The sequence below is a fragment of the Amblyomma americanum genome, chromosome 9, assembly GCF_052857255.1.
Source record: "Amblyomma americanum isolate KBUSLIRL-KWMA chromosome 9, ASM5285725v1, whole genome shotgun sequence".
Lineage (NCBI taxonomy): Eukaryota > Metazoa > Arthropoda > Arachnida > Ixodida > Ixodidae > Amblyomma > Amblyomma americanum.
The window spans coordinates 70,078,280-70,094,805 of NC_135505.1; the positions used below are offsets into that span (position 1 = coordinate 70,078,280).

Below are 16,526 nucleotides of genomic sequence, written 5' to 3' on the forward strand. Positions count from 1 at the left end.
CAGGAGGGACCTTCACGGCCCAGTTAACGAGCGCTTCCTGCATTGTAGTCTCCTGCTTCAGCAGCAGTTGATTCCAGCTCTCTTGAGAGGCAGCTGGCAGGAGAGTGTAACACTTGCTACGTCGGCGGTTTCTACTCTATTTTCGCCATGGATGAGGCGCGCCGGAACGAGTGTTTCGCCTCTTTGGCGTCGCCGCCAAGCCGCGTCCGTTTATCCAGATGATACAGCTCAAGGCGAAGGTGGGCTGTATAGGACGCGAGCTTAACGAGCCGCTGAAACGGAGGAGCAATAAGAAACTAGACTTGCGAAGGAACAGAACACAGTGTTCGCTCTGTATAAATAATTTTAGAAGTGTTATACCTCACCGATTTTTTTCTCGGGTTGCTAGGTGGTATGGAAGTCGACAGTGAACGCGGCAATTTTTTTATCTACTAGAAGGACGGCGGTTAATCGGCTAAAGAATTGTTACATTTCTACCGCGACGCAGACACTCTTTCGAATGGAACATGGCATACATTGCCTGAGTCGCGTGCAAAGATGCTATTTGCAACAGTTGTCGAAGTTTATTTATTTTTGCGTGCGTGCACTGTAAAAAAATTCCGTACCTATAACATAGACTATGTACGTTTTAAATACAGAACCACTTCTGCTTTCAATGAAACGTAGGGAATGACCGTATATTCAGTCCAGTATTGAAGGAAACGTCCGTGTTCCTCTGTAGTCGTTGCAGAGAAAAATACTAAACATTCACTTTAAGGGATCAAAACTTAACACGACAGGACGGTTGACCCCATCGACTATGTGTTGCACCAACCGCAGTAATAACTTGCTTAAAGGCAGCAAAAACAGAAGATGCTTATGATGTGACGCCACTTTTACACGATGAACTGCTGGCCCGCAGACTATAGGCATCACATGACGTCCGATTTTTTATTTGTCTGGTTTACTCTTAGCCAACAATGTCCGCAAACTAGCATGGCGAACGACCGTGAGCATGTCTAATGTGATTAACACAATGAAGAGCCGAGGAAGGGTGATAACGCATTACGCTGCTTCAAGGTAGAGTGAATGGTACAAATTGTGAGCAACGTTAAATAACAAAGGCCTTAATTTGCTATAATGTTAAAAGCTGACTTGATGAAAATATTTTTCGCTACATTGCTAGCCACATGATAGAGTAACATTTAATAAAAATGTTACTGCAACATTTGCTTTCTGTGAGAAATGCTGCGTAATGAGGTCAACTGTTAGAAAACATTTAGACACAGACAATGGTTGGACAACTTCTCCAAAGTGAAACTGAACACCAGCTGAAAGTACATTGCAAACATGATGAAAGTGCACAAGTTGAAAGCCGAATTTCCATCTGCCATTTGGTAAGGAAATAAACAACTGAGTAAACCAAAAGCATGGGCAAACAAATCTGTGAATGCAGTGCAATGTAGCAGTTACATCTTTGCTACACAACCATTAATCAAAAACACCAACTCCTTCATGGATAACAAAAGCACCGACACAGCAACATATTGCTCAATGCAGTGTTTAGTAGGTACCTATTGCCGCCCATTCATGCCTGCTCTTCCTGCAGATAAATGAAACGCCACCAAAAAGCAGCGAGCAGCCATAATTGCTGCAGTGACAAGGAGGATGTGCACCATCGATGCTGTTCCCCCATCCTGATTAGGAAATAATAGCAGTTTTTTTCTGGAAATACTCTGAAAGCACGAATTTTCTATCCATCGTTTACTTAGCTTGCACTGACACGACCCATTGTGTACTCGGTACCTTTGACAAACAAGGGGCCAGCCGATAGGCACACAAGACTGTAGAACCTTGCTAACTTGCAAAAAATCAATGCACAGAAAGAAAAAGCTGACAAAAAATGAGGAATTCCTTATTTGCACTTTTTATACAATACTAAGAATGTGGCTAAGATATGGCATGAACATTGTTTTTTTCTGTTCACTTACAAACTTTACAGCCTGTGCTAGCATATTACTGTGATGTAAATAATGAAGCATGCCAGCACTGTACAATATGCTGTAACACTTATGAAATACTCCCCTTCAAGGCTACTGCATGCCTCTTACATGCGGTAAAGTTTAAATCTGCCAAACTAGCTAGTCTGCAAGATGAGACGCCAAGCCTCTGACATCTGGCGATGTGTACCTCCCATGTAATTAGAGTGATTGGAGATGCTCCTTTTTGATGGCATTTCAGTTGCTGGGTGTGGAAGGACCAGATATGAAGGGCAACAACTAGACACCAACTTTTTAAGCAACATCACAATAAGCAATGTGCCTTAGCTTTCCTTCTGTCCAAAAAGGAGTTTCATTTTCTATGTTCTGTGTTCACATAACTGCTTGCATGTGCACATTTTGGCTTGCTGGGAGGTGCTTTCCTCTGTTAAACTACAGTTTTAACTCTGGCCTCAGTCTTCTGCGCCTTCTTAATTTTTTGCTAGCGTTCACCTTAAGTCGCGTACAAACTCACGCAGATCTCCACTTTTCTACGTTTCCAGCTGTCACATCTTCTCTGCCTTCGTCATGTCCACCACTGCATCCAATGCCTTCAAGTCTGCTGTGTATAATCATTTTAATTAATCTGCCTACACATGTATTTATGTTAGTCGCTCTCCTCTCTTCGATGCCAATTGGCCCTGAGAGTAAATAAGTGAAATGGTAGTCTAATCTAGGTCTGAGCAATCACGCATTATGTTGAGTTTATTTTACCACGTTGGCCAGTAGAGAGTGGAAGGAAAAAAAGCTGCTAAGTGGAGCTCGACATGCCTCTCGACCCCTACACTGGAAAGCAGCAGACACCAAGGCATACGTAATCACTAACGACAACAGAACATGACAAGTGTGAAGTAATTCAGTAACGTTCGTCGCATTTACCACAGTGCATACTTGCTGCTCAGTAATTTATTACCTCATTAGACATTCTTCAAAGAGAGTACAATTATGTGTTTTGTTTGAACATGGCACCACAGTACAATGACAATCATTAACCTTGTGCCAACACAACATAAAATAAACTTCTGCCCAGTAAATGCATTGCTTACAGTGCCACCACGGCACCTGTTTAGAAAATAAGCTCAAAATATTAGTGACATTAAACTTGAGCAGACGGTAATTCCCCACCCCCTCCCTAAAAAAATGAAAAAGGGTGCTCTTCCAACGGTACGTTTGTACGCTGTAATATTTGCGAGTCCAACTACGTGTGAAATTCAGATATAAATAATTAACGCTGCTCCCTTGCTGCGGCGGCCACCATCCCCGCCCTGCGACTGCACAGCCAGCCACACGCAACCTTCCTGGGCTCCTCCACCACGGCGGAGTTGATGGGGATCGGCTCGGGCTGGACCTGCTGCTCACCCTCGGCCCTCCGCCGCCCAGGAGTGCTCTGTTGTGCGACTCCCGCGCCGCCCTCAGCCGCCTGCAATCTAACGGCCGCGGTACCCCACTAGTGCGGGAAATTCGCTCGCGCATCGAGCGCCTCGCGCAGAGAGGTTGTGCCGTGCGTGCACAGTGGGTGCCCGGTCACTGCGGCATCGCCGGCAACGAAGAAGCTGACGACCTCGCGACCACTGCACACCAACTACCTGCCAGCGATCTGCCCCTTGCGCTGGAGGACGTGCGTGCGGCCATTCACGACCATCTCCGAAAGCAGCACCCCGACCCACGCATCGCGGGAGGTGAGCGCATCGACAGTGTCACCAGCTGTCGCGCACTTACACGGTCGCAACGTGCAATGATCCTCCGCGCGCGCATTGGCTGCGTGTGGCCCGGGGAACGACGGGTGCGGCACGGAATCGCGATGAGTGATGTGTGTGACGGATGCGGTGCATTGGAAACACTAGAACATCTGCTCCTTCGCTGCTCCGCGTTCGCCGATGCTCGTCGCGACATGCTCGCGGCCTATATGGCGCAGGGCATACTACCAGACTCCATCAAGACGCTATTGTGGCCGCAGGGCAGTGCGCGCACTCGTGAGCGAACTTTGGTGAGCCTCTGTGCATTCCTCGAACACACGGGCTTGACGTCCCGCCTGTTCTCCGTCAGGTAGTTACACGCAGTGACCGAACGCTCCGCGAGTTCTACCTTGAACGATTAATAACGGGACGCCCCACTCCAGTTGTAACCTACACAGTGCTGTGCGCGTGTGTGATTTAATTCCTCTAAACTGAACTAATCACGCGCACAACCTGGACATATTACTTATTGTGTAAATAGTTTGTACATATTACTTCTCCCCCTGTCCTCTATTCCTGTCCCCTCACCTCTTTCATTTCATTTCTCCATTCTGCCTGCTGTCCTTTATTTCCGCTGCCCCAGCTCAGGTGCTTCAGTATCGATGGCAGATGCCGGGGCTAGCAAAAATCTTTTCCTTCCTTTTTACTATTATTTTAATAAAACCACTACCACCAAGTAAGTGCACTGTGTGGAAACCTCTTTCTGTATCCTTTTCTTTTTGAGTGCTTTCACGATCTAAACTTAATTTTGCAAGAGAGCAAGGAAAACAAATATTTAAATTCTGATAATTAAGGATTAAAGATCATGTTTCATTGTGTTGCTTAAAGTGTACATTGTATCGCTATTGCTGTATTGCAGCACTTCTGTCGTGGCCTTGCATTGCAGCCTCTTGACTTTTGTTTATATAATAGGCAGTCCTTTTTTTCATTCGATTGCAACACTTTAGGAGTTACTACAGAGTTGCGTGGTAGCGAACTCTCAGATTAACGGTTTGCATTATTACGCCAGCATAACTAGCTAAGTGTTTCACTGCAGTCTTGTTACTAGAACAGCCTCTTGAAAGTATTCAGCCTGGTGGTCATTGAGGGTTACTGTTCACATATCAAAATGCCGGATCAGCTGTATACTCTTTACAGCTACCAGAACTATGGTACATTTCATGACATGCTGGCTGAAGAGTGCTGGAGCATCAGACTGGGGATTTGGATGAAACCATTTTCAAATGTGTGCTCGGTATCACGCTGTTTTGTTCCAGTTGTGGAGAGGTTTTCTTTTCATATTTGTTCTGTCAAACATTTAAATTTTGGGCAATATGTTGTTGCCTTTATCTTGTGTTCTCTGTTGTTGAGGTTTAGTATTTTTGGCACAAGCACTCCACTCTATTACTTTTAAGTATAATTTAAAATTTGTAGGGCACGTCATGAAGAATAAAACTTCTACTTGAATAATCTGTATGAGTTTATGTTCTCATTGTTGATATAAAAACTTAGTTGAGACAGCTTGTATTTTAGCTCTGGCTAGAATTTTTAGGAGAGCCTCAGTAACATAATCACATGACCAACACAAACCCTGTAATATTGTTTGTGCAATGAAAAACAGTTTTAAAATAGTTATTAACAGCTGTCAGTGTAGGACTGGCCGAAAATGTTTTGTGCTCTATGTAGCTCTTCTCTAAGGCAGGATTAATTCATCGACACCTGCAGCTTGATACCGCCAAGATACCAATTCTTGGATGAACTTATTTTTTTTCACTGAGCAAACTTGCATCATCTTGAAGCATGGAACTTGAGCTGATTCTTAACAGCTCTAGTGTAGCGAATTTCATTATCCTCATTGCTTAGTTTACATTCACCTCAGGACAATGGCCTTTTCCAGTTTAATTATCTGTGTCTTGCACCAGCTACATGCCACACTATCAGAAGTCACCTAATCTTATCTAGTGAGCTTATAATCAGCTATCTCCTGCTATATTTTCCTTAGGGTGAAATTCATTTTGTTGCGATACAATGCACAAGCTGTTTCCTGGCGTGGTGCTCAGCTTATCTGGAATGAAATGCTTGGGAAATGGGTCTCTGATTTCACCTTGAGTAGACGAAATTAACTTGTGCTAAGGCACTCTTTGGCCACAGATGCCCTTGTGCCATTAAAATTCATCAAATTCATTCTGTTGCCCTAAGATACCATTGGTGATTCATTCTCTGCATTGTATGCCCTGGCCAGATCCATTTTCTTCTTTTAATTTCTGCCAGAATATTAACAACTTCCTTGTTCACTCCTGTTATGGTTTCACTCGGTCAGTTGTTCTAATAATAATTATAATCACTTTATTGAAAACATATTTTGGGCTAAATGGCATCAAGTTTGCCACTCTGCACAATGATATATATGTTTGGTCTTGTATGTCTTTACTTGTGTGGTAATGTTTATTTTGTGCTCACTGTCTAAACAACCTTATTTGCCTATGATATCCTAAGCCCTTCTATACCTATTTTCCTTCCCCCTGGTTCTTTCTCTTTTCATTCATTCCTCCTCTTTCCTTTACACCGGCCATTGGTCACAAGGCTGCTGTGGGAACGACAGTCAGCACTGGGCCCTTTTTAGTTCATGGAACCTGCACTGCTACTATTAACACTAATAGTACGTTATCAGTATTTTTGTGATAGTGCATTTATTGTTATTTATGAAGTAGTTGGCTAAGGCAATGGTAGCAGTGTTGGATATTGCAATATATTATGCATATATCTCACTTGCAATATATCAGTATGTTCACTATTACACTACCTTCTATTTCTTTCAGTTCAGTTATTTGGCTATAGATATATTGTGCTGCTTTCCTAGTTTAGTCCACTCAAACTAAAACTTTGCTCTTTGTGTCACAGGTAGAATCTACAATGATTGCTGCTCTGTGTCTTGTAAGCAGGAGGCAGTGTTCAATGGAGCCATGAACTTTCCTTGGAATTGAAAAGCCTTTGCCATATTATGCGCTGAACCACGAGTGTGAAGAGGAAAATGTCATGCCTTGGATTTCTGCAGAGGTGAGCCATTGCGGTGAATCCACCAGCGCGAAAGACAGGGATGAGAAAGGAGACAAGACAGGTGCTGACTCGCGACTAAAGTTTATTGGCGTGAACAGGGAATATATGAAAAGCCAAGCAATACCATAAACCATGTAGTTACAGATAAGCATGCAGGACAACATGAGTCAAAAATCGCCCTCAACATTTCCCTGATCGAGGTAGTCCAACTCATTGTGTGTTAACACGATAGACAAAACACACATTCTTCACGGAGTCATAAGATGTGTCTAGCCTCGATAATCTCTCATTTAATCTCTCTGAATTTACTGCCAAAATGCGTGTTGCCAAAAGGAAAGGGTAGCAGACTTCACATCCCGTGCAGTGTACAGCAGAGTTACCTCAACCACCTAGCCAAGCCCCTACCCTCTTGTGTTCCTGTAGTCTTACATTCATACACCTTCCAGTTGCACCTACGTAAACGAGACTACAAGATAATAATATTTGATACCACATTCATTTTACAAGGTACATATACATTTCACTCTACACGTGTACTTTTCTCGAGCCACATTCACAGAATTATTCTTAAAATTTTACATGCTTTAGACAACGTATTAGGGGCCGAGAAAGCCACTTTTACATGATACCTTCTGGCCACATATTTCAAATTGTGCGACAATTTATGTACATACGGTAACACAACTGGTCTTTTGGCATCTCGCTGGCTGGCCCCAGCCTGATTGTGCTGGTCACCGCAAAACTGTCTCAGCTTCTTTAACAATTTATCATATGCTCTTGCAGTAACAAGGTTTGGAAATCCTGCATTCGTTAACCTTAAAATCTGCTCTTGGAAACTAGTCGTCATGCTGTGAAAGCATAATTTCATCAATTCTGAGCCCGCGTTAGAAAGTGCAATGCTATCTTTCACTAGCTTGGAATGGTCGACATGTAGCCAGGTAGCAGCTTAACACTCGCCAGCACACATGAAGTGTTCTGAACATCAAGGTAAGGTCCAGAAACCACAGCTCTTTTTCTTGGGACATTTGCTCCAAGGTAAAACTGAGATAAAGGCCTTGCTCCTTAAACAACTTGAGAAGATGTACAGGTCCCGAACTATCACAACCTTTATAAAAGACCAGAAAATCATCGACATAGCAAAAGATTTTTCCCCCAGCCCATGCTGGGAATTCTATCCACCCTACTCAAGAAAATATTGCTTAGCACAAGGTCAACCTTTGAACCACTACATATTCAAGACTTTAGAACACATACCGCACTGCGCTACTCTACAAACATGCTCTTCAAATAAATGCTATTCAATAACATGCTCCAGATAAATTTCATTAAAGGATTCATGCAAAATTATCTCTGGTTATTTGCAAAAGCATCTGTCTACTTCGCATCTTGAAGATCCATTTCTTGTACTCAATTCGCAGTGTGGTTGAGTATCTTAAGAATGACAATCCAGTGGATTGTCATGTGATTAGTGTCGATGTAGAACTATTTTATTCTATCCCGTATGAAGATCTTGTGAAAAGCTTATGAATGTGTATATCGGAGCACAACGATGAGCTCGTGTTTAGGAACGGGTGTGTAACATAAGTCTTTTTTGGCACTTGCCTCCTTTTATTTGAAGTGAAGAGCATGTTTGTGGAGTATGGCAGTGCGGCATATGTTCAAAAGTCTGCTAAATGTATCGATTCGAAGGCTGCCCCTGTGCTAAGCAATATTCTCTTAAGCAGGGTGGAAGGAATGATTGCCAAGAAATTGCATGGGCTGGGGGAAATCTTTCGCTACGTCTATGATTTTCTGGTCTTTTACAAAGGTTGTGATAGTGTGGGACCTGTACATATTGTGAACTTGTTTAAGGAGCAAGGCCTTTGTCTTAAGTTTACCTTGGAGAAAATGTCCCAACAAAAAGAGCTGCGGTTTCTGAACCTTACCTTGACGTTCTGCACACGCCATGTGTGCTAGCGATATTCACCCAGGAGTGTTAAGCAGCTACTTGACTGTTGGTCAAACGATTCTAAGCTAGTGAAAGATAGCATTGCGTCGTCAAGTCTAGGCTCGGTATTGGTGAAGCCATGCTTTTACAGCGTGACAACTGGTTTCCAAGAAAAGATTTTAAGGCTAATGAAAGCATGATTTCCCAACCATGCTATTGCAGAAGCGTGCGATAAATTGTTAAAGCTGAGCATATAAGATTGGGCAAGTTGGTTTGACATGCTAAAGATAAGAATGGCGCAGCAACAAGTAACGAGGACAACAGGAGAGCACACCCACGCACAAGTGCCATCCTTGGAGCGGATGCAGAATCTAAGAGCGTGTACTTGACATTCAGCGTTGGCAGCCAAGGATCGGGCTCGTTCAATCTTTAGCGTTCAAATCCGTGTTTCCTCGTTTCCTTGACTGTCAACGCTGAATGTCAAGCACGCACTCTTGGATTTTGTACCTGCTCCAGGGTTGGCACTTGTGCGTGGGTGTGCTGTCCTGCTTTCCTCGTTACTTGATGCTGTGCCATTCTTCCCTTTAGCATGTTAAAAGCTGAAACCCCTTCGCAGGGACTGACATGATCAGGCTGGGGCCAGTCAGTGAGATGCCAAAAGACTGACTGTGTTACTGTACATACATAGATTGTTGCAAAATTTGAAAACTGTGGCCAGAAGGTATGACGTAAAAATGGCGTGTTCGGCCCCTAATAAGTTGTCTACAATCTGTAAAATTGTTAATAATTTTGTGAATTTCGTTAGGGAAAAGCACATGTGTCGAGTGAAACGTGGCAACATATATGTGCCTTGCAACCATTGCATGCATTGCATACCATTATCATGTGGTTGGGTTTATGTTGGTGAAACTGGAATGTGTATCAATGTAAGACTACACGAGCATGAGAGGTATTTGGATATTGGTAGGGGTTGTAACTTATCTGCATATTACAAGAGATGTGAAGGCTGCTAGCCATTAACCAGAAAATTATCGAGGCTAGACACATCTTATGACTCGGTGACGAATGTGTGAGTGTGCTGCCCATAGCGTTAACATGCAGCGGGTTGGACTGTCTAGATGAGAGGAATGTTAAGGGCAATCTTTTACTTATGTTGTGATGTAGCGTATGTGTAATTGTGTAGTTTGTGGCGTGTGGCTTTTCTGTATACTCTCTGTTCACTTCAATAAACTTCAGTTGCGAGTCAGTGCTTGTTTTGTTTCTTTTCTCGTCCCTGTCTCGTGCTGATAGATTCAAGTACTTGTAAAGTAGATTCACTGAATTGTGTACTTGCAGAGGCTTGTGAAAAAACGAGAGGAATTTTCTTTCCTTTATGCGGAATGGAAGGTTGAAATTTTTTTACTTAAATGTTTGCAGCATTAAAGTCTATTCGGAAAGGTAAAACCCACGTTATTGTACATTTTGTGTGCAATGGTGCCGGGTGGCTGCATGCAACTGAAAACATTCGTCCAGGTTATCTAGCTAGCGTCCTTCTTCCTTGTGCCACATTTTGTGAAATAATATTTTGTCAGATTTATTTCAATCAGAATTTCTAAGAACAAATTGGTGATCACATAATGGTGATCACATAATTTGGTGATCACATATGACATAATTCAAAGCGTGTTCATTGGTATTTTTAGTCTGGGGCAGTACAATGAGAAGTACATAGTATATAGTAAAATTAAATATGACCAGTCTAACATAAACAAAACTTTTTTTTAAGGAAAATTTTGCTACCGAAGTGCTGGAGTGACATGGCATTATGAAGACGTGGACAGTGTGCTGTATTCATGATGGCACGAGAACTTGTGTACAGTGCTTCAGGTAACTGGTGAGTACCTTGGTGCTGTGCTTCTGCTAATGTAGCCAAATTACGTTTTTAATCTAAGAGTGTATCTGAAAACTTAAGCAAAAATTGAGTAGTATTTAGATATTCTTGCACCAGATACCACTGTGAGAATTAGTTATTAATGATGTGTCTCACATGTACCCTTGTCTGCTGAATATAGTAAGCATGGCTTTCGAGCTGAGTGCCTCCGACGTATGAAAAAAAAATGGCCACTGGGCTGCTCCACGACGCGTGGAGCAGCCCAGTGTAGCACATTCAGGCTTCATGGAGTGGAGAATGAAGGCAGTAAATAATTTAAGAGTAGAAAACAGCACAAACCACAGGACCAGGAAACTGACAGAACACACCGACCCTGATGACACTCTTTGCATGAAGGGTGTTATAAAGTTGCCTGTCATGTAGTGCAAGATGGAGGTCGCACAGGACGGGTGTTAAATATGAGTTGATGCAGACACCTGTCATTACATAGTACTCACAGTAGAACTCGAGCAAGAAGCAAAGGTAACAGTTGAGCATGGCCACTCTTGTGCTTTCCTCCGCAAGCAATCTGGAATTGCACTTAGAAATCTTTTATGCTTTCTCTTGACATATACATCATTGCTGCATGTGGCGAGGAAAAGTACATACCCTTGATGTCAAGTGACAGTGAACTCACAGGGCTGGTAAAAGCTCACTGAGGTGTTGTGATATATCTACAGGGCACCTCATGAGAACAAAGAGCCCTTGAAGGAATTCTCTCAAAGTTTGTTGCCACATGGACCTCTTCGTAATCAATGACTCTAAAAGGCAAGCCTTCCTTTAGTGTCACAAAAAAGGCCTAGGACATGGGTCTTTTTGCTTCTCCACTAGTGCCAAAATGTTTGCTAGCGAGATCTTTCGCAGATATATAATTATTTCACAAAATGTCAAGAAGGAGACTGAAGCTGCACCAAGCAGTACCAGTAAAAAACTTATCACAGCTGTTCAAAAAGCAGAAAGACTCATGCCTTCATCCTTCTTTTGCATCAGACATATGAGGACACTTCGTCTTTCTGGGACATCATTTTTAAAAGGTTCACATGGCAACGGCCTTTGGTTAAATTTCTGCCAAGAGCCCTTTTTTGAAACTTGAGCATCCGTTCCTTGTGAGGCACACTGCAGAGATATTGGAATGCCTTAGTGAGCTGCTTCCGGTACGTGTGACTGCATTTTCACTGACATCAGATATTAGTCCATTTTCTTGCACATGCTGAGATAATGGAAGCTATGAGTGAAAACATGCAGTTTTGGGGAAGTGTGCTTCCTGGGGCCGTATTCTAAGTTTGTGTCATAATAAAAAGCGTCATAATCTGCCGCAACGGGCATGCCCGGGAACTGGATATAAACTGAGTGCGGGACTTTCGCTTCGTCGTGTCTTGCCTATAACAAATTGGATGGATGATAAATTCGGCAAGCGTCTCCCACCTTTTTCATATGTTACCAATGTTCCTTGCTCGCTAAGTTGTGCATTTAGTACTATGTACAGAAAGGCACCTGCATTGAATTGCATCTGGCCCCCATCCTGAGCTACTTTCTATTTGCAGAAAATGATAAGCAACTGTAAAGACTTTCATGCGCACAGTGCCGCCCGGGAAAGCGCATTTTGTCTGCTTCTTTCTGGACCTGTGGTTTTTACTGTTTACTGTTACGAGAAATGAATTTTGGGCAATAAATTATAACGGGTTGGTTCTCGGTGAATGGCTTTTGAAAGCTTCTACGAAAGGCGATTGTTCAATAGCGGATGGTTGAAATGTATTTGTGAAATTTATATTTGGTGTTGTGTGACCACTGAATGAGGATTTTTTTATGCTTTTCAGATGGATCCGACAGCAATGTGCAGGTGTACAATGTGTGTAGTTTGCCATGAAAATAAAACGTATGTACTTGTACTCACCCAAACACTTACCACTCTTTCATTCTAAGCTGCATTCTTTGTACGTATGCACTACATAATATGTGTAAAGGAAAGCCTTGTACATAATACTTATTTCTTCGGCACCTGGACGGCTATATCTGCAGTGAACATTGCGGGCAGAAGCTATACGAAGACGCATGTTCATGTACTACAGAAAGTACATAATTACAATACAGATAATTTCCGCTCTAGATGAAATGACTTCCGAGTGAACGGAGGACGTATGCATACACATTGCGGAAACTTCAATAAGAACAAAACATAAGCATTCGTTGTGAAGAAACGATTTCGGTCTCGTGCATAGCATGGCGTAACTTTCCGTTACCAAGAATGTGACAGTCGTCATACGGAGTCTCTGTTTCTGACATTTAGTCAGTACCTCATGTTGCGGAAAACCCTCCGGCAACGCATTACCAGCGGGTTTCTCTGTACTGCGGAGCATTTTTTTTTTACAGTGTGTGTGGTCAAGACTGTTTCGGCCATGTCACCACCTCTGAAGCACAAATGCTCGCTTCATGTTGCAATCGCATAGTTTGGATTTACAGAATATTTGGGTGTTAATTTCGTGTGCGCGGATGATATTGTGAAAATTCTAGATGCCTTTGACAAGGGCGGCGACAGATTCCAGCTCTGAGTACGCGCTCAGATGCGTGCATGTATGCATATGGCAAACGTGTTTGGCGAAGTAATTGTTGAGCGCGAAAGGAGAGCGTGGTCTTTCATGATTTATGTGGAGTGCAAAATCGGATATTATTTCAGAAATGCTTGGTTGTTTGGAACATTTCCATTATTAAAAGCCCTAACGACCATTTTGCTCTTCGCATCTCTGCAGGCATATGTGGCGGCATAGTTGTGACGGGAGCCGAGGCGTGTGCTGACCCGGTTGTCGCCGACAGCCGTAGTGCTTGATGCTGATGTCTTTTGCAACAAATTCTTGATATTCCAGAGTACTATACGTATCCTTCATCTCGCATTTGACTCATCGAATAGAAAAATTTCGCATCGCGGATCATCATGCAAGCACAGGCTCTACGTGAGGCGTCGACACGCAACGGCGGATTGTAGCGCCTTTCATTCGAGCGCTGGCTTCCTGGGGTAAAGGCGTAGCATATACTCACGCAATATGCAGCTAAGCTAGAACAGTAAATCCGCTTGCTCTAGAATAACGCTCAACAAGTTGATATCCACTTTGTCGAGATTATCGGTGAATTCATTGCCGACAGCAATTGCCGGCGGGCGACAGGTGAGCGGAACGTATTAGTATTTTTGGGGGGGAAAAATAGAACCCACAGCAAGCAGTTCACGAGCGTATAAATTGCAACGATCACAGCATAGTCCGTCAACATGCAGCAGTGACTCTTTTCAGTCATACATACTGCGTAGAACAGGCGATTAATCCGGCAGTATATCGTGTCGTTTGATGAGCAACACACCCGCAGGTTTTCCCTGCCATGTGGTGAATGGAAGACGTTAGATGTCGATTGCTCTTCGCATGCTTTTTGAGGACTGATCGAAGCTTGTACAGCACACAACGCGCCGACGGTACTCGCTCGCATCGTCGTCGCCGAGGTATACGGGTGCGAGTGCGATCAGCTGTTCTGCAGTCTGCGGCTGCTTTCAATAACTTCACATCGTTTTTCTCGCTTACAAGGAGTTTTTTTCTGCCATACGCGTGTGAAGCAACAGCACGAAGCAGAACGTGAAGCATCTACTTTCTGTTATTCGTGGTTGGCTTTTTCGCCGTGATTGCCGCCTACCCGGTTCTGGGGTCCCCCACCCTATGCGAGCCTGATGCGCCTTCCTGTCAGGGGGCGAATTGTTTGGCAGCCAGCAAACTGCCCGATCGCGGCAAATTGAAGAAGCTCACTGCAAGGGGCGTCGCGTTGGATATAAGCACAGCTCTAAAAATTGTGCGCACCGTCCGGCCGAAAGTGAGGAAGAACACGTTCATTCGCAGCTTAAGACCGAGCACGACAGCTTAGTGCGTACCACGCTCTTAGAAATAACACTCTCTGTGTCAAAAATTTTGCGAGGTAATATTCCCCGGCCTTTGCATGTAATCTTTGCTGCCATTAATTCGCAGCACTTTTAACGTCCCCTCTAAACCCCCAGCGGTTTTAAGGGGACCCACCGCATCTCGCGCCCGTGGCTGCCGTATCTCGATAAAGGCGCGGGCCCCCTGTGCTGCTAAAGAGCCCCAGGTTATCCGAATTGATCCAGATCCCTCGTCTATAGCGTCACTTATAGCCCGAATGTGCAACTCTGGAGCGTTAACCACCGCATACCACACACCGTTCTATAAGCTCCGCATCCTTTTTCTCTCAACAGTAGTCCTTGAGTCCTACCGTACACTTTTTTATTGCTGTTAGTAACATAAAATGGACGCATCTCTCCTTTCTTTACTAGTAATAGCCACGGGCATGATTAAGCTTCATGCGGCAAAATATGTGCTAAACGGTCTGGTACTGATTGCTTTGAGCGAGCTACAAAATTTCAGCCGTTCGCCACCACGCTCAATGCTTTGCGCCATTATCCGCCTCGCGAATCATTTATGCGCACTCGTGCTTACCCATTATGAGATAAGCAACGAGGAAGTTCTGTTTACAAGGCTTTTGTTTTATTCAGAAAGCATTAGGTTGATGTCTTATGAAAACCACCGAGTTTTCACAAACTGAATGTGCTGACTGGCTGGGAGTGTCGTGATGTCATCAGCTCACCCAAAGCTCAGCCAAAGCCAAGGACTGGTGTGTTCGAGTACGTTCCATGCGATTCCTTTATTGTGTTAAACTAACGAGTCTACTTTCTCCTTTACTTCACCCGCTAATCTTCGATAACCTATTTTAATCAACCCATAAACTCTTCTAATCCCTTGCGTTCATCGCACTTACCCAAAATAATGCATTGACTGACAACCATAAATCTACTTTATTCTACCCCCGTGAAAACCACCGAGTTTTTCACAAACCGAATGCGCTGACTGGTTGGGAATGTCGTGATGTCGTCTGCTCACCCAAAGCTCAGCCAAAGCCAAGGACTGGTGTGTTCGAGTACGTTCCATGGGATTCCTATATTGGGTTAAACTAACCAGACCACTTTCTCCTTTACTTAACCAGCTAATCTTCAAGAACCTATTTTAATCAACCCCTGAACTCTCCTAATCCCTTGCGTTCATCGCAATTACCCAAAATAATGCATTGACTGACAACCATAAATCTACTTTATTTTACCCCCGTATCCCCATAGACTAAGTCATTTGGCTATATTTTCTGGAGTCGACCTGCTGACAAAATTTGGGGGTTCTTTGCAGGAGGGCCAATGCTCACACTATGTCGCATTTTCGCATTTAAGAATGTGATAACGAGGCCTCAAGCTTTTCACTCTGATGGCGATGCTGCCATTCACTATCTTTTTTTCAGTAATTTAAATATGCGGATGTCTTAGGTTAACAACAACCATAGGCGGTGTTTCGTTTTTTGGCATATGAAGTAAAGGAGCGAGGAGAGCGCGGTGCGCTTCTTTTGTTTTTTTTTTGACATACGCACCATCCTAGCGGGCATTATAGAGGCGACTGGTAGTAAACAAATGCTCAGAAGGAATTGGAATATCAAATCCAAGCTTATAACTACAACAAAAAATGCAACAAAAGAGCCTTGGGTAACATGTTAATGCAAATGTAATTTGTAATTATATTACGCTAGCTTCGGCAGCGCTCGTTCACCCACTGTTCATCGCCCGCAATTGTCGAGAAACGAGGCCACTCACCCGAGCAATATCCCTAAACTGGGAACCTCCTACAATGGGGATTTGAAGCATTGAAAACTGGTTCCATCTGTCACACGTGCGGTTTTCTGTCAAATACGATCACACAGCCCGCAGCGGTTGCTCTGTCTTTGTCAATCGACTGTTGAGGCCAACGATGTGTGATGGAATCCAGGCGACGCAAGGGTTTAAAGTGCGCCCGTGCGACGTCAGCTCACCTTAAACA

The 16,526-nt window shown here is 43.6% G+C and overlaps 1 long non-coding RNA gene across 1 annotated transcript; it reads left to right on the forward strand.

The window, feature by feature from the left end:
* The first annotated feature begins 6,276 nt into the window (after positions 1 to 6,276).
* Positions 6,277 to 12,577, forward strand: LOC144104907 (uncharacterized). Its single transcript, XR_013308652.1, has 4 exons — positions 6,277 to 6,392; positions 6,635 to 6,790; positions 10,483 to 10,590; positions 12,444 to 12,577. It is a non-coding gene; the product is annotated as an uncharacterized LOC144104907 (long non-coding RNA).
* Positions 12,578 to 16,526: the final 3,949 nt, after the last annotated feature.